Below are 26,723 nucleotides of genomic sequence, written 5' to 3'. Positions count from 1 at the left end.
GTCTTCTTGTACTTATTGGCAAACCAGAGATGCTGGGCGAGAGAGTGGATTCAGAGGAGAACATTGGTTCTTGATCTGTGGCATGGGCATCAGTAAGCCTTTTCTGTAAAGGGAACAGATAGTAAATATTTTGTGGTTTTCTTAAGTAAGAACTTGGAAATGGGTCCATCCTTTAAGGTCTTCAGAGATGTTGTCTTCCCATGAAGAAGACAAGGTCTGACAAGGTTGTGACCAAATGACAAGGTATCAGGGTCACTTCCATTTCTGCATTGCTGCACTACTCTGTGCACACACAAACCCATGTATCTTTATGTTACAGTTACATAATCTTCTTACATAGCTTTAATTATGGTCATTCTCAATTCACAGAAAAGGGATTGTGTGTCTTGTTCCTTTGCAGTTTGTGCACAGCTTCAGGCAGATAGCAGGCACTCAAATATTGACATAATAATGCAAACAATGGGTGAGTGAGTCAAGATCACATGATTCAGGATAGTGAGGAAAAAATTAGCCTGGAAAGTGTGTTCTATTTTAATTAAAACAATGATCAATTGGTGTTATCATCATTTGCAAATGATTGATGCCAGCTGTTCATGAATAGTGAGTAGTATGTTTATAGAGAATATCAGCAATTCTGTGATTTGAATTAATTAATCAATTAATATAATTTCAATTATTATATGCCCTTTTAAAGTTTAAAAGAGGCTCTCTTTCATAATGTCTATATGTTACTTAATGACTATGTGTATAGTTCTCTATATGGTTTCTGTTTACTTTTGTTCTGAACAAACATGGGATTATACCCTAGTATAAGTAGGAAGGGATATTAATTACTGTTGATGGATGCATCATGACTTACAAAAAGCATTTCTAAATAATACTACTGCTGCCACCAGTAGTCATTTGAAGAACTCTTCATTTTAATCTTCCAAAAATGTCCTTATGATTCATTTTGCTATAGCCTCGTAACAGTACTGTGAGCTACATGACAGTTGGAGGACCAAGTTTAACTGGCTTGAGTTGGTTCCCCCCACCCCCAGGCATCAGTGGTCTGGTCTTGGAGTTGAGCTAAAAACCTTGGGTGTCTTTTAATCTTGGTATAGGGTGATATACATGGATCTAGTTTCAGTTTTTTGCAGACTGCTAACCAGTTTTCCCAGCAGTTTTTGTTGAAGAGGCTGCTATTTCTCCATCGTATATTTTTAGCTCCTTTGTCAAAGATAAGTTGCTCATAGTTGTGTGGCTTCATATCTGGATCCTCTATTCTGTTCCACTGGTCTTCATGTCTGTTTTTGTGCCAGTACCATGCTGTTTTTATTGTTATTGCTTTGTAATATAGTTTGAAGTCAGGTATTGTGATACCTCCTGCATTGTTCTTTTGACTGAGTATTGCCTTGGCTATTCGTGGCCTCTTGTGTTTCCATATAAATTTCACAGTAGATTTTTCAATCTCTTTAATGAATGTCTTTAGAATTTTCATGGGAATTGCATTAAACATGTAGATTACTTTTGGGAGTATTGACATTTTTACTATGTTGATTCTACCAATCCATGAGCATGGGAGATCTCTCCACTTTCTATAGTCTTCCTCAATCACTTTCTTCAGAAGTGTATAGTTTTCCTTGTAGAGGTCTTTCACATCTTTTGTTAGGTTTACACCTAGGTATTTGATTTTTTTTGAGGCTATGCTAAATGGAATTGTTTTCATACATTCTTTTTCAGTTTGCTCATTGTTAGTGTATAGAAATGCTAATGATTTTTCTATGTTGATTTTATATCCTACTACCTTGCTATAGATATTGATGATGTCTAGAAGCTTCTGAGTAGAGTTTTTTGGGTCTTTAAGGTATAGGATCATGTCGTCTGCAAATAGGGATATTTTGACAGTTTCTTTACCTATTTGTATTCCTTTTATTCCTTCTTCTTGCCTAATTGCTCTGGCTAGGAATTCCAGTACTATGTTGAATAGGAGTGGAGATAGTGGGCATCCTTGCCTGGTTCCTGATTTTGGAGGATATGGTTTCAGTTTTTCTCCATTAAGTATAATGCTGGCTGTAGGTTTGTCATATATAGCTTTTATAATGTTGAGAAACTTTCCTTGTATTCCTAGTTTTCTTAGAGCTTTTATCATGAAATGATGTTGGATCTTATCAAAGGCTTTTTCTGCATCTATTGAGATGATAAAGTGGTTTTTGTCTTTGCTTCTGTTAAGGTGGTTTATTACGTTTATTGATTTTCGTACGTTGAACCTCCCCTTGCATGCCTGGGATGAAGCCTACTTGGTCGTGGTGAATAATCTTTTTGATGTGTTTTTGGATTCGGTTTGCCATTATTTTGTTGAGGATTTTTGCATCAATGTTCATTAAGGAGATTGGCCTATAGTTCTCCTTTTTGAAGGTGTCTTTGCCTGGTTTTGGGATAAGTGTAATACTGGCTTCATAAAATGTGTTTGGGAGTTTTCCTTCCCTTTCTATTTCATGGAACAGTTTAAGGAGGGTTGGTATCAGTTCTTCTTTACAGGTCTGATAGAATTCAGCAGAGAATCCATCAGGTTCTGGACTTTTCTTTTTGGGGAGACTCTTGATTGCTGCTTCAATTTCATTCTGTGTTATAGGTCTATTCAGGTGATTAATTTCCTCTTGGTTCAGTTTTGGATGATCATATGTATCTAGAAATCTGTCCATTTCTTTTAGATTTTCAAATTTATTTGAATATAGGTTCTCAAAGTAGTCTCTGATGATTTCCTGGACTTCCATGGTTTTTGTTGTTATCTCCCATTTTGCATTCCTAATTCTACTAATTTGGGTTTTGTTCTCTCCTCATTTTAGTCAGGTTTACCAGGGGTCTATCGATCTTGTTTATTTTTGCAAAGAACCAACTTTTTGTTTCATTAATTCTTTGTATGGTTTTTTTGGTTTCTATTTCATTGATTTCAGCTCTTATTTTTATTATTTCTCTCCTTCTATTTGTTTTGGGATTTGCTTGTTCTTGTTTTTCTAGAAGTTTGAGATGTATCATTGGGTCATTGATTTGGGATCTTTCAGTCTTTTTAATATATGCACTCAAGGCTATAAACTTTCCTCTCAGGACTGCCTTAGCTGTGTCCCATAGGTTCCGGTAGGTTGTGTTTTCATTTTCATTGACTTCCAGGAACTTTTTAATTTCCTCTTGTATTTCATAGATGATCCATTCTTCATTAAGTAATGAGTTATTTAGTTTCCAGCTGTTTGCAGGTTTTTTGTGTTTACTTTTGTTGTTGAGTTCTACTTTTACTGCATTGTGATCAGATAGTATTCATGGTATAATTTCTATTTTCTTGTATTTGCTGAAACTTGCTTTGTGCCCTAGGATATGATCTATTTTGGAGAAGGTTCCATGGGCTGCTGAGAAGAATGTATATTGTGTAGAAGTTGGATGAAATGTTCTGTAGACATCTACTAGGTCCACTTGATCTATTGCATATTTTAGATCTTGGATTTCTTTATTGAGTTTTTGTTTGGATGACCTATCTATTGATGATAATGGAGTGTTAAAGTCTCCCACAACCACTGTGTTGGTGTTTATATATGCTTTTAGGTCTTTCAGGGTATGTTTGATGAAATTGGGTGCATTGACATTGGGTGCATACAGATTGATGATTATTATTTCCTTTTGGTCTATTTTCCCTTTTATTAGTATGGAATGTCCTTCTTTATCTCATTTGATTAATGTAGGTTTGAAGTCTACTTTGTCAGAGATCAGTATTGCTACTCCTGCCTGTTTTCAGGGCCATTGGCTTTGTAAATCTTCTTCCAGCCTTTCATCCTAAGCATATGCCTATTCTGTCGGTGAGATGAGTCTCCTGTAAGCAACAAATTATTGGATCTTCTTTTTTAATCCATTTTGTCAAATGGTGTCTTTTGATGGGTGAATTAAGTCCATTAACATTAAGCGTTAGTACTGATAGGTATGTGGTGATTCCTGTCATTTAGTTGTCTTAGTTGTTTGAAGGTTTGATTGTGTGTACCTAACTTGATGTTACTCTCTACTGTCTTGCTTTTTCTTTTCCTGTGCCTTGGTGCTGCCTGCCTTTTCATGGTTAAGTTGGGTGTCACTTTCTGTGTGCAGAATCTCTTGCAGAATCTTTTGTAATGGTGGCTTTGTGGTCACATATTGTTTTAGTTTCTGCTTATCATGGAAGACTTTTATTGCTCCATCTATTTTGAATGATAGCTTTGCTGGATAGAGTATCCTGGGGTTGAAGTTATTTTCATTCAATGCCCGGAAGATCTCACCCCACGCTCTTCTTGCTTTTAATGTTTTTGTTGAGAAGTCTGCTGTGATTTTGATGGGTTTACCTTTGTATGTTACTTGTTTTTTCTCTCTTACAGCCTTCAGTATTCTTTCCTTAGTTTCTGAACTTGTTGTTTTAATGATGATATGTTGTGGAGTAGTTCTTTTTTGATCTGGTCTGTTTGGTGTCCTGGAGGCCTTTTACATCTGTATGGGAATATCTTTCTCTAGATTTGGGAAATTTTCTGTTATTATTTTGTTGAATATATTACGCATTCCCTTCACTTGCACCTCTTCTCCTTCTTCAATGCCCATGATTCTCAAGTTTGGTATTTTGATGGAGTCAGTGAGTTCTTGCATTTTCTTTTCACAGGTCTTGAGTTGTTTAATTAATAGTTCTTCGGTTTTTCCTTTAATTACCATTTCATCTTCAAGTTCTGAGATTCTGTCTTCTGTTTGTTCTATTCTGCTGGATTGGCCTTCCGTTTTGTTTTGCAGTTCTGTTTCATTCTTTTTTCTGAGGTTTTCCATATCCTGGCTGTTTTCTTCTTTAATGTTGTCTATTTTTGTCCTGAGTTCATTTATCTGTTTATTCATCGTGTTCTCTCTTTCACTTTGGTGTTTGTACAGTGCTTCTATGGTTTCCTTTATTTCTTCTTTTGCTTTTTCAAATTCTCTACTTTTATTGTCTTGGAATTTCTTGAGTGTCTCTTGTACATATTGGTTGACCGTATGCAGTATCATCTCTATAAAATTCTCATTGAGTACTTGTACTATGTCTTCTTTTAAATTATTCTTGTGGGCTTCATTGAGTCCTTTGGCATAGTTTATCTTCATTTTTTTGGAGTCTGGATCTAAGTTTCTGTTTTCTTCATTCCCCTCTGGTTCCTGTACTAATTTTTTGCTGTGGGGAAACTGTTTTCCCTGTTTTTTCTGTCTTCCCGTCATTGTCTTTGGTGTTGTTACTGTCCCTGTACTGTGTGCAATTAAGTATTTTCTAGCTTGCAATAATAACAATGGTAATATTTAGAATGGAAGGGTGAGCTGAGATGGAAAGCAAGAAGTTAAAGAAAAGGGGAAAACAAATACACAGACAAGAGGGAGAAAGCAAAACAAGGTTTCAGACAAGAAAGTTTCAAAGGTATAAATAGGGAGCGTTAGTGTACCAATTGACAGTAAGCTGAACAGACATTAAAGAGAGTGAGGATTGAAAATCAAAAATAAAAAATAAGTAAATGAAAGAAACATCTATATATAAAAATGAATTAAAATAAAATGGAAAATAGAAAATTAAGAAAAAAAACAAAAAACCAAAAAACCTCCAAGTTTAAATGCAATGAAGTTTCAGTCTTAATAATTTTGGTGTCTGTGTCAGTCTCCAGTCCTGGAGATGGTGCCTCAGATGTTGTTCTGTAGTTGTGTCATCAAAGGGGATGCATAAAGTAGAACACAACTACACACACACAAAACAAAACAAAACAAAAAAAACCCCACCAAGTGTCCCAAGTTCAAATGCAATACAGTTTCAGTAAGTTTTTCCGCTTGCAGGTGTAATTCAGTTGTTCTCTCATCAAAGGTAGGGAGAAAAAAAAAGAGTCTGGAGACAGTTCTGAGAATGGTTTCTGCAGCTGTGGCTTGCCTGCCTGCTGCTGTCAGCCTGCTGTTGCTGGAGGTGTTGTTTATGCAGATCTCAGGGGAGATATTAACACTCACCTGGCCCCGCAGGCTTTGTTTGTTCATTGTTCTCCTGTGCGGGAGCCTCTGCTGCAGGCCCAGCACTGGGAAAGGTGACACTGCACCCGCATTGTGTGCCCTGTGTGTTTATTTACAGTTCATGTGGGAGGTGGGTCTTCTCCCCTCTCCTGTGCAGTTTTCCTCCCACTGCCACTTTCACAAGCTTTCCTGCTCCTCATTACTGGGCGGTGCTGCTGCTCCTGCCAGCCACCATGTTTGTTTACAGCTCACGTGGGAAGTGGGTCTTCCCTCCTCTCCTGTGGAGTTTTCCTCCCTCAACCACTCTCACAAGCTTTCCCGCTCCTGGTTGCTGGGCGCATGCCCCCGCTCCTGCCAGAGCCTCTCCGGCCCACCTGGCTTGTTTATTTACAGTCCCGGGAAGGCTTCCCTTCCCCCAATCTTCAGCACTCAGGGCGCCCCTCCCTCTTTCCTGCATGTCTTTATTGCTTATTGCTTTTTACTCAGTTTCTCTTTTCTCCCTGGGTGGGGGTTGGTCTGTCCAGGGGGCTATGCTGCTCTGGCCGAGGTTTGTCTGTGGGAGTACCGCGGTGTGGCAAAGCTCACCTGGTCCGTGTCTTTCCAATCCGTCTGTGCGCCGGCAACTGGCGGCCCAGGGGCCCTCCTTGTTTCTCCGTTTAATGTGAAGTGGAGATTCCCTGTGCCGGCTGCAGGTGTGGAGGGGTCAAAGTTATGCCTCTTCTCAGTGATTATGCCTGCAAAGTTTGTCTCCAGCTTCTCTCCAAGATTTCACTATAGGAGGCTCGCTTTCTGCTTCCTCCCTCTAGCCACCATCTTGGAATCTTCTTTTTTGAGAATTAAAAATTATTTTCTATGGCTGCCATTGTATCCCTATACAGATCTGGAAACTGATAGACTGAGTCAATATTTTTCATAACACATTGTCATCATTTTGACTTTAATGTCTATGTTTGTGGCAAAAAAAAAAAAATCCAAGCAGAAGCTGGGCACCAGTGGCTCACGACTGTATTCCTAGCTACTCAGATGGCAGAGATTAGGAGGGTTGTGGTTTGAAGCCAGCCCGGGCAAATAGTTCATGAAACCCTATCTCAAAAATCCCTTCACAAAAAGGGCTGGTGAAGTGGCTCCAGGTGAAGGCCCTGAGTTCAAGCCCCAGTACTGGAAAAAACAATCAAAGCAGAGAATTAGTTAATCTGATTGGATGGAAAGTCCAGGTAAAAAGAAGTTTAAGTGAATGATTGCTCAGATTGGATGATTAGGTAAAACTTGCTAGTTTGCACACAAATGAGTCTGATAACTTCCAAGTGTCCATCTTAATTTGATTTTCATTAGTATTACTACAAGTGAGATTATTAAGATTTCCCAAGCTTTCACTCCAGTAATAACTGTAGGCCTTCAGGGAGAAAGCTCAATAGCTATTCTTGCTGTCCCTTCATTCATGTTGACCCTACTTGAAATTCTGGATTTTCATAATTTCGAGATTATGAAAGGAGCTCTTTCAAACTACTTGGAATGGGATGTGCTTCTGATAAAAGTTTCAGAAAATATGATCCTTTATCATATGGTGCTGTGATATTTTACTAAAAGTTAAAAAAATGAAGTTGTCAAGAGCTAACTATGTAAAAACCTGAGATGGACATGTTTCTATCTTTCTACAATGTCAGAATTTATTGAATAACAATAAATTCACAAGCTATGTCAATTTAGTTGGATTTATACTTCACCATGTACTACTGGGTTTGCTTGGTAGCCATGACCATGAGAAGCTCCAGTTCTTTGATCACAATCTTAATTACTAATATTAATTCTTGGATTATACACAGAGAATGGCGAAGAAAGGGCTAAATTGGATGCAGAGTTCAGAAGAGGTGTACCGAAGGCAAAGGAAGAGAGCTGAGCAGCTCCATCCTTACAGTTTGAAGAGATCAAAGGAGAAGCTTTACAAAGTGGAGGTGTGGAGCTGTTCAGGATGGAGAAATGTCAAATGTAGATTCAGGTAGCAGGCAGTTTGGACTGTCAGTTTCAAGTGAACTGTGAATCATGGACAAAGGCAGTGGTCTTTTGGTCCTTCACTGTGGAAATCTTCCTGGACAAAGCTCATTAAGAGTAACTGGTGATGGGTCAGTGTGCTTGCCTCATATCAGTTTTGGGGTGCTCCACCTTTTATAGTCCCAGGTAAGGAGGTTACATCCTGTGTGATTGATAAGCTTGCTCATCTGGGATTTTTTATATTATTTGGTATATTCATAGGTGTAATTATTTACTGACACAAGTAATTTATCATCTTATGCCTTATTGTGTGCTGGCAGGTGGTGGTTTTTTACTTGTATAAACATGATACAGAGTCATTTAATCTTGGCACAAATACTCAAAATGGAGTAGCTTAGGTCAACTGTTACTTCATACAATGAATTAACTCAAGGATAGGCAAAATCTGAAAGCTGCTATTCAACATAGTACAACCCAGAGCAGGCCCAGCCTGTTCTCCTCAGGAGTGTTCTGTTTTATGTATCTCATCTGCTGAACTTCAGGAAAGTAAGGAGGGGTGGGAAGTCATAATAATGGCTTTCGGTGCTTTTAAACATTTAGAATTCCACCTGTTAATGTAGTAAAGGGACTTAGGCAACCATAGAATATCAGTGTTCAGAGATAAATAAAATAATGTAGAAGTCTTGTTTTATATTGTTCTAGATCCTCCTTAAAATGAGAAGGAGAATAGCTACTAGTTAAAATTCTTAAATTCAGTTTAAAAATGTTTTGAATCCTTTCTGAAAAGGTTCTGTGCTCTAAACCTTGTGTGAGTATCTTTGTTTCACAGGACTGCCAAAACAAATGACTGTAAACCAGGGCTTCATACCACAATAATCCTGAAATCAAGGTATCATCAAGCCTTAGAGTGAATGTGTGATATGCCTTTTCCTTAGTTTCTGGTGTTGCAGGTAATTCCTTGGCATTCCTTGGTCTGAAGACACACTGCTCTGACTCTGTACCTGTACCTATGACATGGTGCTGACTCTGTATTCATATCTTCTTTTCTTATAAGGAACACAGTTGTACTAGATTGAAGGGTCCCTCTGCTTCAGTATGGCCTCAACTAACTATACTCACATATCCAAATGAAATCACTCACATTTTCAGTTTCTAGAAAGGACATGGATTTTGAGAGGGTGACACTATTTAACCTACTACGAGGGCTTCTAAAATAAACAACAGGTGACATCTGCCTTCAGGATAAAGCAGGGCCTGATGTAGTTGAGGAAATGAAAACAGGAAATTACCACACAGGGCAGTATGTAAAAGAATGCTGTGGGCACATAGAGAGGTCAGTTATTGGTTGTAGTTACAGGGTTTTCATAGAAAGCTTCAGAGTGAAGTTGGTAACAAGCCTAAAGGATGACCAGTACACCAGCTCATTAACAGGAGAGTCAGGCATAATGGGTTGAGGGCCAGTCTGCTGGCACCATGGTGTGTTTGTGTACCTACTGTGTGGATACTTAAGATGTAAAGAGTGTAAGGATAGAGCATATTGTGGCCTCAAGGGTATGCTCATGTACTGTGGTGGCCATTGGGAAGGAACCCAGAAAGGAGGGATGAGGCCAGAAGGAGATAAGAAAGGTGATGGGAGCCCATCTTTTGCCTCCACCAAGGCCTGTCACAGAATGAGATCTCTGAAAAGGAGTGGGAGTGGAGATAGTTAAGAAAAAATGTCAAGGACAGATTAGATAACTGTTTCTTCAAAGTGCTGTAAAAACAGAAATGTTGCTGAATATGAGTGAGGAAAAATTACAAGGCAGTTTTCCCTGGGTGATAAGTTCTGCCTCATAGTAGAACTGCTTTGAAAGATGATTTCAGGAACCTCCTTAGGAGGAGATGGAGTGTAGGTGGCTTTTTATATGGTACTTGAATTCTGCATCATTGAAAAGGCTTCTTTGCCTCCCCAAATGTCTCCATCTCAGTTGTGGGTTCTTTTAATTCTACTGCTAGAAGTTTTTCCCAAGGTTTCACCTCTGTTAAGATGCAAGTGCCATGTAGACAGAGGTTGTCCCCTTACCCTCCTCTCTGTTTGTTGCACCTTGATATGAGGGATTTTCTCAGCCCTTTTGGGAAGATTTTAAAAAGAAAATCTAGTGAAGGGAATGGGAGACAATGGAAGGAATATTAGACATATCAATAGCAAATCTTATTAAAGTGAATAGATGAGAAATGGTTATAAGTTTTATAGCTATAAAATTGTTGTATATTTGCTTGGTTATTCATTTACTTTGCAGTGCTGGGGATCAAACCCACAGTCTCATGCATTCTACCACTGAGCTGTAATGCCAGTTCTGTTTTGTTTTTCAAAAAAGCAATAAAACTCACCTCTCCCACACTCACCTCACCAAAGCCCGAATGGCATTGTGTATCAACAGGACTGTGCTACATATGGCTGACATAGCAGGAGTTCTGCATTTAGCAGAGAAGGTGAGTGCTGTTTCAGTGGCTTAATAAGAGGTTTCATCCTCATTTACATCACATTACAGTTTATGTTGATTAGGGCGGGGAGGGTTCATATAGTCCTTCAGGGGCCCAGGCTTCTTCTATACTGTAGGTACACTGTCTTCAATAGTAGCCTCAAGGTTAAACAAACATTATCAGGGAGGTATGTCTTCAGAAAGAGACAGCATATCTCAACTGGACTTGACATACATTTCATCTCACATTCCATTGGTAAGCACTAGTCCCAGGAACCTATGCAGATAGAAGGCAGCTGGGAAATATAATGTAGCTACTTTCCCACGAAGAGGACACATGCCTATGTTGAGTCTCTTACGCAGGTGCATCAGAAAGCAACTATACAATATCCTTTGTCTGTGACATAGCTTGAACCTGGAGTATCATTAAGAGGAGAGTGCTGAGCATTGTGGCCCATGTTTGCTATCCCAGCACTCAGGAGGTAGAGACAGGAGGATTGCAAGATTGAGGACAGGATGGGCTACACAGTGAGTTCGAGGTCAGTCTGGACTATGTATCAAGACCCCGTCTCTCAAGGGTGCTAGTCTTTCCACTCTTATTCAACATAATCTTGGAATTCCTAGCCAGAGCAATAATACAGGAAGAAGAAATAAAAGGAATTCAAATTGGAAAGGAAGTAGTCAAACTATCCCTATTTGCAGACAACATTATCTTATACCTAAAAGATGCAAAAAACTCCTAGACCCTATAAATAGTTTCAGCAAACTTGCAGGAACAAAAGCAATTTACAAAAATCTGTAGCCTTTCTATCTACCAACAATGAACAGATTGAGAAAGAATATAGGAAAATCATTCTATTTCTAATATTCTTTAAAAAGTACCTAGGAATAAACTTAACAATGGATGTGAAAGACTTCTAAAGAAAGAAGTCAAAGAAGAATACAAAAGATGTAAAGATCTCCCATGCTCATGGATTGGTAGAATAAATATTCTGAAAATGGCTATATTACCCAAAACAATCTACATGTTCTTTGCAATCCCCATCAAAATTCAAATTACATTCACAATGAGACTAAAAAATCAAACATAAACTTCATTTGCAAGCACACAAGGCAGCAAATAGCCAAGGCAATACTGAGCAAAAATGAGCAATGCTGGAGGTATCACAACACCTAACTTCAAAATATACTACAGAGCCATAGCAATAAAACAGCATGGTACTGGCACAAAAACAGATATGAAGACCAGTGGAACAGAATAGAAGACACAGATGAGAATCTATGCATCTATACGTACCTGATTTTTGACAAAGGTGCCAAAAACACACTATGGAAATTGTCCATTCAACAAATGTTGCTGGGGAAACTGAATATCTGCCTACAGAAAACTGAAACTAGATCCATGTCTTTCACCCTGTATAAGTATCAATTCAAAGTGGATTAAGGACCTTAATATAAGACCTGAAATTTTGAAGTTGGTGCAGGAAATACATTGGCATTAATAGACACAGGTAATGACTTCCTAAATGGAACTCAAATGGCTAAGCAACTAAGAGAAAGGATTGACAAATGAGACTACATGAAATTATAAAGCTTCTGCTCAACAAAAGAAATGGTCACTAAATCAAAGAGGCTGCCCATAGACTGGGAGAAAAACTTTGCCAGCTGTACCTCTGACAAGGAATAAATAACCAGAATATACAGGGAACACAAAAAACTAAACTGCACAAAAATCAATGATCCAATGAAAAAATGGGCAAATGAACTGAACATAGTTTTTTCAAAGGAAAAAGTCCAAATGGTCAAAAGAAAAAAGCACATAAAGAAATGCTCAACATCCCTGGCCATGAAGTAAATGGAAATCAAAACCACATTAAAAGTCCACCTCACACCTGTTAGAATGGCTGGGTGAGGATGTGGGGAAAAGGGAACCTCCTACAGAGCTGGTGGGAATGTGTGAGTTAGTACAACCACTGTGGAAAACAGTATGGAGGTGCCTCAAAAAACTAAAAATAGAACTGCCATATTATCCAGCAATACCTCTTCTAGGATATACCTGAAGGAATGTAAGTCAGGTTACAAATAAAGGCACCTGAACACCCATGGTTATTGCAGCATTATTCACAATAGCTAAACTATGGAGACAGTAAAGAAACTCCACTACTGATTAATGGATTAAAAAAATTTGGTATTTATATACAATGGACTTTTATTCAGTCACAAAGAATAATGTTTTTTTACTTACAGATAAATGGATGGAACTAGAGAATATCATCTTAAGTGCAGTTAGCAGGCTCAGAAGGTCAAATTTGGCCTCTTTTCTTTCATATGTGAAATACAGACCTAACACAAATACAGTAATATTATGAAAAACAGGTCATGCTAAGGGGTCATGGATCACATACGAAAGAGGAGGGTAAAAGAAGGAAGATAAGAAGGTGAATATGGTCGATGTGCTTCCCACACAAGAATGAATGTAGAACTTTTAAATCTGTTGAATTCATCATAAGAAGGGGACTAAAGTAGAAAGAAGATAGAGGAAATGAACCAATTTGGGTTCACAAGGAAACTCTCTGTGTAACTATTTTAAACAAAATCAGAGAACAGGATGGTGGAACAGGTCCTGTCTGGGGGAAGTTGGTTCCAGTGGGAGGGGCGAAAGGGGAAGGGAAGATGTGTAAGAGGGTGACTATACTGCAAATATTGTGTACACGTGTATAAATGGAAAAATGATACTCAATGAAACTATTTCAAGAATGGCAGGAGGGGGGATAGAGGAGAATGATGAAGTTGGTTATTTCAAGTATGACATATTATAAGAATTTTGTAAATGCCACAATGTATCCCCACCTAGCACAAGAATAAAAAAGATAATAAGGGTAAAAAAAGACACTACCTCTAAAAACAACAGAAAAAGGGGGAAGAGAATGGAAGTGGGGACAGAGAGAGAGAGAGGAGTAGAGAAATTTTGATGCTTTATGTTAGTGCTTGAATGAGAAGAAAAGATCCTCTTTGTCTGTCTTTCTGATTGTCTAACAGGAGAACTGAGAAGTAACTGAAGTGTCCAGATTCACAGCAAGTTATTGGCATATATGGGTCTTGGACCTCATTTTCCAGATTTCTGCTCTGGTGTTCTTTCCACCACCACTGTGATGTTTCTTAGTGAACTGCTCTGTGGAGAATAGACCTTCCTAGAGGGATTGGTTAATGTAAACTGGAAAGGAAAGGCACTTGGCCAGATGAAACCAGAAGGTTCCTTCCAGCACTCAGTGTACTCAGTTCATTGTGTTTAGGCAACGATATCAGATGATTGTATAATACACTTATATGGCTGAGCGTGGTGGTTCACAATTGTAATCCCAGATGCTTGGGAGGAAGAGATCAAGAGGATCATGGTTTGAAGCCAGTCCATGCAAAAAGTTAGCGAGACCCCAACTCAACCAATACAAAGCTGAGCAGGTGGCACATGCTTGTGGTCTCAGCTACATAGGAGGCATAAATAGGAAGATTGCAATCCAGGCCAGTCTTGGCAGAAATGCTAGACTTTATTGTAAAAGAACCTAAAGCAAAAAGGGCTGAGGACATGACTCAAATGGCAGAATACCAAGTGCAAGGCTCTGAGTTCAAACCTCAGTACTGCACTCCCAAAATACATTTTTATGCTTCTGCACAATGGAATGTGACTGTGTAGTACTATACAATATGAAATAAATGTGAAGCAAGTTTTAAAAGATTTTATATTATACAATTTGAAAGTATGATATATTTTGCACCCCCTTTAAAGTTGTTTTAAAATAAATAATGATATGTAAATATGCTCACATATATTTTTGCTCTTTTTCTTTCTTTTTATTGTTTTTACATTTACTTACATGTGTATACATTGTTTGGGCCATCTTCCCCTCCTCTGCCCTCCCTCCACCTCCCTGCTTCCAGGAAGAACCTGTTCCATCCTCTTGTTCTCCAATTTTGTTGAAGAGAAACATAAGAGACAACAAAAGACAGCATTTTTGCTACTTTGAGGCTAAGATAGCTATACAAAGAGATTCCTAGAGTTGCTTCCATGCACTTGTGTATTGCAACCCACAGAGGTTCATCTCTGTCAGACCTCTTCACTACTTCCTGGTTCCCTTCCCACAGTGGCCTCTGCCAGTGTAGGATTACAATATTCACTCCTATATGTTGAGCACATCAACCACATTCAAGTTTTAGGTTTCCTTCCTTTTTCCTATTCCTCCTGCATGCATTCTCCCCTTAGTGTGTGACTCATGTCCAATAATATCACTGCATTTGCTTTAGGTCTATAGTCTGCATATGAGGGAGAACATGGGATTTTTGGCCTTCTGAGCCTGGCTAACTTTGCTTAAGTTGATGTTCTCTAGTTCCATCCATTTACTTGTGAGTGACAAAATTTCATTCTTCTTTACAGCTGAGTAATATTCCATTGTGTATAAATACCACATTTTCTTAATCCATTCATTGATAGTAGGGCATCTTGGTTGTTTCCAAGATAGCTTGGATATTGTGAATAGTGCTACAATAAACATGGGTGTGCAGATGCCTTTGTAATAACCTGAATCACATTCCTTCAGGTATATCCCTAGGAGTGGTATTGGTGGATTAGATGGCAGCTCTATGTTTAGTTTTTAAAGAGGCCTTGATATTGTTTTACAAACTGGTTATACTAACTTATATTCCCCTCCAGCAGTATATGAGGATTCCTTTTTCCCTGCATACTCACCAACATTTGTTGTTGGTGGTGTTCTTGATGCTAACTATCCTAACAAGAGTGAGGTAGAATCTCAGTGTGGTTTTGATTTGCATTTCCTTTATGGTCAGGGTTGGTGAACATTTTTTCAGGTTTGTCATATATAGCCTTTATAATGTTGAGGTACATTCCTTCTGTTCCTAGTTTTCTTAGAGCTTTTATCACAAAGTGGTGTCGAATCTTATCAAAGGCTTTTTCTTCATTTATTAAGATGATGAAGTTGTTTTGTCTTTGCTTCTATTAATGTGCTCTATTATATTTATTGATTCACATATATTGAACTATCCCTGCATCCCTGGGATGAAGCTGACTTGGTCATGGTGAATTATCTTTCTGATATGTTGTTATATTCAGTTTGCCATTATTTTATTGAGAATTTTTACATCGATGTTCATTGAGGAGATTGGCCTGTAGTTCTTGATGTTTTCTTGTCTGGTTTTGGGACGAGTATAATGCTTGCTTCATATAATGAGTTAGGCAATGTTCCTTCCCTTTCTATTTCATGAAATAATTTATGGAGTGTTGATATTAGTTCTTTTTTGAAGGTCTGGTAGAATTCAGCTGAGAATCCATCAGGTCCTGGACTTTTCTTTTTTGGGAGACTCAAATGGGTCTCTTTAGGGAAGGGGAAGGTGGTCCCAGCAGGAACTCTGTGTACATTTCCTCATTGTATTTCACCATAATCAGTCTCTCCAGGGTGCACTTTGAGTCCATTGCTCCATCCACAGACATTGAGGAGCTCTTTGAAGTGGCCATCATGATGATTGGTTGTAAGTACCATAGTGTTGGCGTAAGGGGTGGGGCATACCTTTTTGGCCATACATTCTGTTAGCTGGAAATAAGACAATGGCTACTGTGCCACCAGGATCAAAGGTATAATAAATAGCTTAAAACAAATGATGTATTATTTTTGGTAAAGGCTAGTTTTATAGTTTTCCTGATAATTAAATTGGCACATACTCTTCAGAAAAATTTAGGAAGTACAAAAAGAATACAAAGAAGAAAATAAAGTCTATCCATAATTCTGTCTTAGAGATAACCACTGTTACTTTTGCATGCAAAAACTACCATGCACCTAGGTGCTTGAATTGTGGGTGGAATGTAAATGAGGTCAACAGAGAGCCTGGGGTATCCCATGATGTGTCAAAGCACAAGTTCAAGTGCTTCAGGCAGTAAGTGTATTTACTGTTTTGTTTATTTTTAGCTGAAATTAAACAGCTCTAGGTCAAAATGGGTTACTGTTTAATCATTTGGGATTTTTAATATGAAGCTGTGACCAAGACCAGTGACACTAGGTAACATAAAGGTTAAGCTTAATGTTAGGTCCCTAATGAAAGACATACAAATGGTGTTTCAGACTGGGATGAAAAGAGCACTCTGGCCTTCGTGGATGATGACTAGGCTTTCAGGCTTTCAGAAAGAATGCTCAGATTTGAGCTGAAATCCTATAGGCAGTGCCTACAACAATGTCCATATTAGTGTTCAGTAGGGCAACAGGTTTCAATGTGAAGACTGTAAAATATAAAAATATCAACATCCTAGTCTGCAAATTGCTGGCTAGAACAGAATCAGACCTTTGTGGTGACATTATTTCCAAAATACCCAAGGTCTGATTTCTGTGGTTGATAGCAATGACAGAGAGCAAGCCAATGAGGCCTGGAAGAATTAAGCAGAATGTTAGCGGATGAGCTCACAGAGGCAATGTTACTGGTGTTTGTAAACAAACAGGATCCTCCCAGGTCTGTGAATGCAGCAGGGATCATGGATAAACTCTGCTTGCATTTTCTTCATCAGAGAAACTGGTATATTCAGGCCACCTGTGCCACCAGTAGAGATAGGTTTTAGGAAGTCCTGGTCTGGCTCTCCATCCAGTCCAAACCCAGAAGTGACAGGAAGCAATCCAGTTCCCACACATTGTGACAAAACCAGATTGCCTCTTCTGAGTGCATGTGTGGGTGTGTGGGGGCTGGGGGGTAATTGTGTGTCTGGCTGAGGGTGGGGGAAGCTTACTATAAGAAAAGCAGTGTTACATTTCCTGTGCTACCTTCCATTTTGGTAACTGTGATGATCATAATCTTCAGGGTGGAAAGGCAGAGAGCAGGAGTGTGCACAGGTTGTTTTGTGGTCCTGGGTCCGGCATTGCTGTATACCTAGTATCCCATTAGAGTTTGTTGTCCTATTGTAAAAAGAAAGGAATGCATTGTCGTTTTTCCCATTATGCCAAAGCTAGTAGATCACTTTTTCAGTGCGTTAAACCAAATGATCCCCAAGGAGCAAATTTACTTGCTCATGACTGATGTGCAGAGGTTCAGATCGGAACCTCCCCCCTTAAGTTCTACTTGAACCCAGACTTCCTGGTTGAACATACTTTAGTTTAAAAAATCAGTTATCTTTTTCATTAGAGTGTTGGTACTGAAACACTACAATAGTTTCAAGTCCTTCCCTTACTTGCCAAATGGAGACCCTGTGGGGCAGTGGCCCAAGTGAAGCCATGGCTTATTCCTAGAGCTGCAGGTCTACAGTGGGACCAGGACCAGGAGGAAACAAGTGAGGCAAGGTTGCTTCTGTGTTCTGGCATCATCTTCTCAGGTTGCTTCACGCCCCTCCAATGCTGCCCCACTTCCCTGCTCTGGGATGAGTGTTCTGCACTTGAAGCAGGAGGCTTATTCCAGCTGTCTTAGACCACCTTACACTTTTGGTTGCTTTCTATTCTCAGAACCACATATCTGTGAGTTCTGAGAGTTTGAAAGTCAAGAGATTAGTTTGGGGGAAGTTCCTGGAAATCTCTGGTATTGCCCCTGAGTTGGTGCTAAATGTTGCTATGAAAAACATCTCTTTTCTAGAGTATTTCTCCATGGCACTGAATCTGTCTCTACATGGCAATAATGTCTCAGGAAATGTACTATGGGAAACATAATCTGTGTCATCTTCCAAGTATTTTTTTTCTTTTTGAGGTACTGGGGTTTGAACTCAGGGCCTATGCATGGAGCCACTGGACCAACCCTTTTCATGTGATGTTTTTTTCCAAGATTGGGTCTCTTGAACCATTTTCTCATGCTGGATTCAAATTGCGATCCTTCTGATCTCTGCCTCCTAAGTAGCTAGGATTACAAGCATGAGTCACTGGTTGGAGATAAGCTAGAAGGGTCTGTCTCTTATTCTTTTGTACTTATGATTAGTACTGTGTACCTGGCATGATGCTGGGTGATTGGTTGGACAATAAAAACAAAAACAAACAAACAAACAAAATCTTGATTTGGAAGTAGGGGAAAAAGTGTGGAAAAGAAGATAATGAGTGAAGACAAGTGGGGTTTTTGAGGCTTAATGGCAAAGAGCCCCACTTTTGTGAAGCCAAGAGGATAGGTCCAGGCAAAGGGGAGAAGGCTGGGTACTCACCAAGGACACATAAGTGGGGTGGGCAGTGAAAGAACAGTCCAAGCGCCTAAACACAGGCCTATGTGGTGTCTGTTGGCCCCTGGTGGGTGCTTGTTTGTGGGTGTAGAATACTCAGCAGCTGACAAGAAATGGGCCACAAATCTCTGCAGCCTCCTATCTGCATGGAGGCAACCGCCACCCCATCATGATTCTGCCATTTTCTTTATACAATCAGTGTTGTAATAGGCTTGTGTGATGAAAAAATAGCATGACCATTTTCAAAAGTTTGGATAAAGGCTGTGATTTAAAGAAACTTTGCAATGACTATTTCACAAAACAAGGTATTTAATTCTCTCTTCCCCAACCTGTTTTCATGTCAAAATTTTCAGTATGTCCACTATAAAAAGTGAGTTGTAATGTGTATATCAGAAGGCCCAGTATGTAGTAAAAACCTGTGATGCTCTATACCCATGGTACCTGATAATGGGTTCAACTCTAAAGAGGACATACATGGCTTCAAGCTTGTGATGAGGGACACCTAGGCTTACAAGTAATCCCATGCATGAATGTTTTAAGCAATTCCTGGAAACATAGCTCTTGCTTTGCTTTCAAAATTACAGCTACATCAATCACCGAGAATTCCTTTACTCTAGAAATTCATGTATGGCAGGTGTTCAAGGACACAAAGCTGCTTGTTTCAAACAAGAAGAGGGTATAGTGTCTGGACTGGAGAGCATCACTACGAGGTAAGTAGAGGAAACAAGGAGGCTTTTGTTTTACAAATTCTAACAGTCTTGTGTTAGTTTCATGATAAATAATATCAGAAACGTGCTGTTTTTGAAAAGCAGTCAAATGACTCAACTTGCTGAGATGTGCTGCAGAGTGAAATTGATTTTCTAGAGGAAGAAAGCAATCAGTAGTACCCTTTCATTAAAGCAAAAATTAAAAAGTCTTCTTGTCGGGACTATGTGATGCTAAGTCTGCATAAGGCTTGTCCCTATCTCAGGTACATGTTGACAATGTGGTATGAACTTCCATTCTTCGAAAGAACTTTGTGAGTGCTCCCTAGTATGAACAGATTCTGCTTTTCAGTCACTATTCTCAGGCCTGGGGGAAGTGGAGATGGAGCTTTAAATTAGAGGAAACCAGCCAGAGTGGCCTGGTCACAGCATCAACTGCTTCCTGAGAAATGTCCAGTGCATGTGCAGAAAGAAGCTGATTGCCACCTGCCAGGAGGCAGCTTAGCCCAGAGAGGCTGATATCAACTGTCAGGGTGACCAGCCCAGGGCAGGTCCCAATGTAGCCCAGATGTTCCCGTGTCACATGACCTTGCCCCAGCATAGCCTGTGTGCAACCTGCACATGGACATATGACATTGAGTAGTAACGAGATGCTGGCATGCGATACAGAACAACACAGTGCACAGGCATGTGACAGCAATGTGCACATGGTGAGTGATGTCCAGTAGGGACATGACTAGTGCACCTGACATCAAATGGGGAGGTGCACATGTGCATCTGACATAGTAACTGTAGTAGGCTCACCATTCCCCTGAGAACGTGACCATCTTGCTTGAATTTTTCATCATGAAGTTAGAATCTCCTTGAAATTTTTAAGTTATTCAGTCTATCTTCCTTTATACAGAATTTAAGAGCTATCTTAGGCCCATTTTATAATTAATCTTTTCCACATAATATACTTTAAAATTTGTCTTGATTTGTATTGGATTTTTACTTCACTCTTGACTATTGAAAGATACTTTGCCTAATAAATAATTGTATCTTTTTATGATATTGTGATATTTACTGCAGTGATTATTTAATTTATTTCATCTGAATTTTTCTCCATCTTTTTACACTTTAATTATAATGGTATATTATTCAGCAGTCTCTCCTACATACTTTGTAATCTATTACCTCTTCTCTCAAAATATTCCTTTTTAACTCTTCAATTATAATATGTTCTGTGCTGTTAATATCTGTTGTATACTGTTTTGCTTATTTTTAAAAATTATATCTCCTACTTATGTAAATATTTTATATTGCCATCTAAGCCCATGTTGCCTCTGGGAATATGTACTTATCTTAGTTGATTTTCTCATTGTGAGTTCAGAATCTTCCTGAAAAAATTTCCATTTCCTAGTAACTTTCATTTATACCCTGTTTAGGAGTCAAAGTAGGTCTCTGTGACTGTTTCCTTTTCTATGTAGTACATTTTTCCTATTTTCTCTTGTTTTTGTATTTTAAATTTATCCTTGAATTTTAAAATTCCAGTTTATTATATCTATTTATCTTCAGTATTTATTTTTGACGAAGTAATGGTTTAATTTACATCTCTCGAATTTCCTCTTTTTTCAATGCAATTTTTAATGGTTTATTTTTCAGCAACCCTTTATACATTCTCATAATTTTTATTGGTTCTTTCAAATTAACTTCTTTGTAACAATTGTGTGTGTGTGTGTGTGTGTGTGTCACTGGGAATTGAGCTTGGGGGTTTATGTTTGCTATAGGCAGGTCCTCCAACACTTGGGCCATTGCCCTAGCCCTTTTTTTTTTTTTTTTGGTGTGTGTGTTGGGTGTTTCTGAGATAGCATCCGATGAACTATTTGCTGGCTTCAAAACTTGATACTCCTGATTTCTGCCATCTGAGAAGCTAAGATTACAGGTGTGAGCCACTGGTGCCCAGTAACCAAAATACTTTCTATATTATACTACCTGAATGATTTTGTATTTTGTCATTAAATGTATATCTTTAACTTGTACAAATGTTTAATATGATAAGCTGTGGCCTCATTCTCTATGGGAGGCTTCCCTAGCCATCTGGACTAAGTTTCCAGTGGCTCCTTGGCTAGGTTGAGTCCCCAGGAGTTGGGCCACAGCCTGACAGCCAAGGAGGCAAAAATGGCAAATTTGGTCTCTCTGTTTCCCTACCAATACACCAGAAATGTTGTGGGAAATGGCAAGGGAAACAAAGTCACCAAGACCACTTTGCAAGAAGCAGGAAGCTTATTATGCTAATGGACTCAGGGGAGATAAATTCTCAAAGCCCTGAGCCTTGATCAGTGTCAGGAGATGAGTTATATACCCCGCAGGTGGTTTATGTAACCAGGGGTTTTTGCAGTATATTATTCACAGGTGGTCAGAAAGACAAGTCAGTTACAGAGAAACAAGTTGGCTACAGACTTTCCCCTCAACCCCCTTACAGAATGTGGTCACAGTTACAGGAAACCTTGCAGAGCCTAGCTGGAGGACTGTGACACTTTTGTGCATGGAGAAAGCTACTTGTAGCCCCTAGACTAGGGAATTCAAGGTAAAATCTAGACACACAGTAAATCCCAGTAAAATAGCCACATTGGCTCCAACAATCCCATCTCCAAAATAACCAAAGAAAAATGGACTGGAAGTGTGCCTCAAGAAGTAGAAGGCCTGCTTTGTAAGCATGAGGTCCTGACACAAAGGCTAAAAACTTGGACACTAAGCTACTTATCCTAGCAGCCCTCCATTTTCTATCCTAGACTGTAGTCTTGTTCCCTGCCAGTGTCCTAAAAACTCTGCTTTCTCCTAAAAACAACAAACACAACACAACATGACAAAATAAAACCAAAACCAAACAAAAAGATAAAAAACATGGCTAGGATCATGGCTCAAGTTGGAGAATACTGATATCATAAGCATGAGGCCCTGAGTTAAAGCCCTAGTGTGTGTGGGTGGCAGGTGGGGGGAGTGGTGGGTTGTTGGTTGAGACATGGGAAGGGATAAGGATGGCAGACAAATGGACACAAGAGTTAGAAAGAGCATCCACTCAGCTTTGGAAAGAAAATATGGATATAACATATGTATTTATATATCTATATTTTTATCTATATCTATCTATCTGTCTATCTATCCAGAGAGAGAGAGAATGACTCAAGTGGTAGAGTGTCTGCCAAGCAAGCTTGAGGCCCAGAATTCAAACACCAGTCCCACCAAAATAATTTCAAAATATACTTTTGTGGAGAAGGTGGCATGGCTCAAGTGTAGAACACCTGCCTAGAAATTGAAAGGCCTTGAGTTCAAACTTCTGTTATTTGTGTTGATGGTGCATGGCTCAAGTTGTACAGTGCTTGCCCTGAATTCAAACACCACTATTATACATTTTTGTGTGTATGTATGCCATACATATCTATGTATATATTTATAGATGGAACTTAAAATATTTCATATGTGAAATGGAAAAAATATATAATCCATATGTATATAAAGAGGAAGGAATTATTTTTTGAAAACCAATCTTTTGCCTGATAATTATTTCACTCTTATGGGAATGCATCTATGCATCTGGAAGGATTTTTCGTCTGCCCCTGGTAAAACACTATAACACTTAACAGGCTCAGACCTCATTTTTTTTTTTTTTGGTGAGACTGAAGTTTGAACTCAGTGTTTCCTGTTTTCCAGGCAGGACCTCTACCCCTTGAGCCACATCCCCAGTCCTTATAAAGTTGTAGTGTAATATAAAAGTCTTTGATTCCCCACACACACTTATAATTCTCACTTTCTACATTTCTGTCCTGTCATCTGATATGCTCGGTGTTCAAAATGGCTTTTGCTTTCCTTCATCCAGTTGCCAAATGTGGAAATCTTATGTTCAATTTTCCACTGTTGGTTGCAAGTGTATGTGACAATTCACAGGTCACCAGAAAATGGTGTCATCTTCCACATTTATTTCTCTAATTGAATATAGAATAGAAAACCTGTGCTATAAACACCAAAAATATGTTCTACTAAAAACTGGAAGTCCCCCTATAGTTACATGATGCCCTACAGATTTTCCCAAAAAACAGTCACTTAAACCAAGCAAGGTAGTGAAAAACACCTGTAATCTCAACATTCACTGGGGAAGTAGAGGTGGGAGCCTGGCTAGTTCTAGGGCAGCCTGGGATTTGTGGAAAGATCGTGTCTCAAAAAAATAAAAACCAAGACAAACCAAACTGTACCAAAACAAAGTGGAACCCATCTTCCTTCATGTAATTCAAAGAAATTGATGTATCATTAAGGTAGCACAGGGAGCTAGAGGATGGAATGGGCCATATATGTAGATCCAGTCAGGCATGGACAGAGCAGTGAGATCAAAGCAGGTCCGAGCAACAGAGAGTGTTTAAAGCTGCCCTGGGCAGCACAGTGAATTTAAGACTTTCACTGGTCACTGGCTGCGAAGTGAGTTGAAGACTGGCCTGGGCTCCACAATGATTTAAAGGCCACTCTTGACTACACAGTGATTTAAATGTGAAACTGAGAAATACGGTGAGTTCAAGGATGGCCAGGGCAACACAGTGAATTCACGGTCTGTGTGGGCTTCAAAATGAATTAAAGGCCATCCTGGCCCACGCAAGGATTTCAAGTTCAGCATGCACCCACACAGTGAGTTTAAGGTTGCCATGGGCTACACCATGAGTTCAAGGACATCCTAGGCAGCACTGTGAGTTTAAGGCCAACAGTGGCTACAGAGTGTGGTGTGTTATTGGCCAGTCTGGGCTTCACAGTGAGTTTAAGACCAGCCTGGGCCAAATGTGAGTTCAAGTTCCGTGGGTATGCACAGTGATATTACGTCTTGGTTGTGTGCACAGTGAATTCAATTTTGATGGAATGCCAAGTGAGTTTTTTGCCAGTCAGGGCTCTACACTGAGTTCTTACCATTCTGCACACCACAGTGAGTCCAAAGCAGACCTGAACCACCCAGAGAGTTTATGGCCATCCTTGGCTATACAACATGTTCCTGATTACCATAACCCAATAGAGATTTTAAGGTGGGCCCAGTTGACACAGTACATTCAAGTCATTCCTGGGCTGTGCAGTAAGTTTAAGACATGCTCAGGTACAACAGACCATTAAAGTCCAGCCTGAGCCACACAGGATGGTCAAGGTGGGTTTGGGCTGCACAGTGAGCTTAAGGCTGGCCTGGCCAGAAAGTGATTTCAAAGTAAGCCCATGTTGCATTGGCACACCCTCTTTCAGAGTTTGCAAGACAGAAACCCTTGGGTCCATTCCCAGACCCCTAAAACAAAAGAAACCTCTTATTTTATCTATGTCTAAATCCTTCCCAAGCTTACTGCCCTAGCCTTTAGTAGATGAACTGCCTAGTTTCTTGGACAGCAGTCTAGATTGAGTTCATGATCAGGATCTGAAGTCAAGAAAAAAGGATGGAAATTCCAGAGAGAACCCTAGAGTTAGCCTTATACTGCCTGGGTTACTACAGATGAGATGGTAGTTGGAGAGTAGAGTCAGTCCCCTGATTATGCCATGCTGTGAGCAGGCAGCTAACCCTGCTGTTCTTGCCCAACATCCTGACCCCCAAGAGACCAGAAATATTTTCCCCACAGGGTAAATGCAGTTTCATCCAGGCTACTCCTCCTCTGCTGCCTAAATTGCCTTTGCCTCTGCCCAGCCAGCAGCTCCTCAGCCATCTCAAAGTTCCAGGACAGTTGGACCAACTGTGAGGTCACAGGGAAGTCACTTCTGATTGGATCCTATGGCCAGGTGCTTCCTCTGCAGCCCTGACCCCTGGCTGGCTGCAACCTGCCTATCAGCACCTGGGTGCCATCTGCTGACCAGAGGATACCTATTGTCTTCCAACTTTCTGGGACCACCATGGACAAAGTTATAATGGGATATAATTTCTGATGATTTCCACAAAAACTACCAAGCCTTAACCTGAAATGGGGTAAAGAGGAAATGACACTTAATAGAGAGTATTAAAACACAGCATGGTATTTAAACATCCTTCAGGCATTACCTCTCACAGAAGCACATCTGAGAACACAACAGGACATTGGCTTAGGTGACCTTGAATCATTCACCACCAGGATCATAAGATTCTGTCTCTATTGTTTCTGTCTTAGTGTTCCTGTATCTCTCTTTCTCACACTCGCATGATACCCCAAATAAACTGAGACAACGTTCTCAGAGGACAGGGCTGGTGCTGTCTCCCAGAAGCTCCTCCCTTGCTCCTCATTGTTTCATAGCCTCTGTCAAGGCAGCAGCCTTTCAGCCCTTTCAAAGTTCCAGGGGCAGTTGCCCCAACTGCTGCATGATGAAGAGTATTGTGATTTGGTTCTAGTGAGAGGCACTTCCTTCATAGCCCCTCCCCCTGGAGCCTGCAGTAAGCTTGCTGGCAGCCCTTCAATGCCATCTACTGCCAAGAGGATTGTCTTTCTCCTCTCAAATCCCCAATTAAATCACAGGCATCAAGTCATACACAGTTCAATTGGGACATAATTTGTGATGACTTCTGAAAAACTAAGAAACAATATGTAGATTTTGTGGTATAGAAGAAATGACACCAGATTGAGAGTCAATCATTTAGGTTTCCTTTAGCCATTATTAGTACTTTTACTTTAAACAAGTCAGTTCACCTCTCAGAAGCACATCTTTGATCTCTTTAGGAAGTTGGCTTTGGTGACCCTGAAACATTCACTATCAGGAAGCCATCTCTCTGTTTGTCTCTCTCTAAAAACACACACACACACATGGTCACACACTGAGACACACACACACAAACAAACACATTGGGTATTTTCAAACAAGCTATACTTTATAATTATTTTATTAACTTTATTTATTTTATATATTGAGCACCAATTTCTTGTAATACCTAACATTTACTGATTACTAAATACAACAATCTCTCTTGCATTCTTGTACTTAATCTTCAAAAATTATCTTATATGACAGGAAACATTGTACCCATTTTACAGATGAAGTGGACTCACCAAGATATGAAGTAATTTCCATCTAAGCCAGCATACCAGAGTTTGAATCCAGTCAGACATCATAATCCTCATTTGAGGGTTCTGCTAGACCATCATGGCCAGGTTGAGAACTGCCTAGGATAACACACTTCCTAGGACAATAGGTCAGATATGGCCACAGAACAGGACCCTGGATGTGACGGTGAGCCTTACAACCTTACCATATGGAAAGCAGTCCACTTGCTACTTTGAACAAAAAACTTAAGGCTAAAACAGATCCAGGGCAGGCCACTGTGTAAATTTGCACCTAATTCAGCTAACTTTTCCTAGAAACAAGATTTTTTGACACTTCTGTGTTTGTGAACCTACATTTATTCATTCACTGAGCAAATATTGAGAACTAAAAAGGGAAATACAGAAA

At 39.6% G+C, this 26,723-nt stretch overlaps 1 pseudogene; it reads right to left on the bottom strand.

The window, feature by feature from the left end:
* Nucleotides 1-26,723, bottom strand: part of LOC109680706 (sprouty-related, EVH1 domain-containing protein 2 pseudogene) — a 51,027-nt pseudogene that overhangs the window by 10,428 nt on the left and 13,876 nt on the right.

This window comes from Castor canadensis, chromosome 10 (genome assembly GCF_047511655.1).
Source record: "Castor canadensis chromosome 10, mCasCan1.hap1v2, whole genome shotgun sequence".
NCBI classification, from domain to species: Eukaryota; Metazoa; Chordata; class Mammalia; order Rodentia; family Castoridae; genus Castor; species Castor canadensis.
The sequence above is the reverse complement of the archived record's forward strand: the minus strand, read 5'-3'. Positions and strand labels throughout refer to the sequence as shown.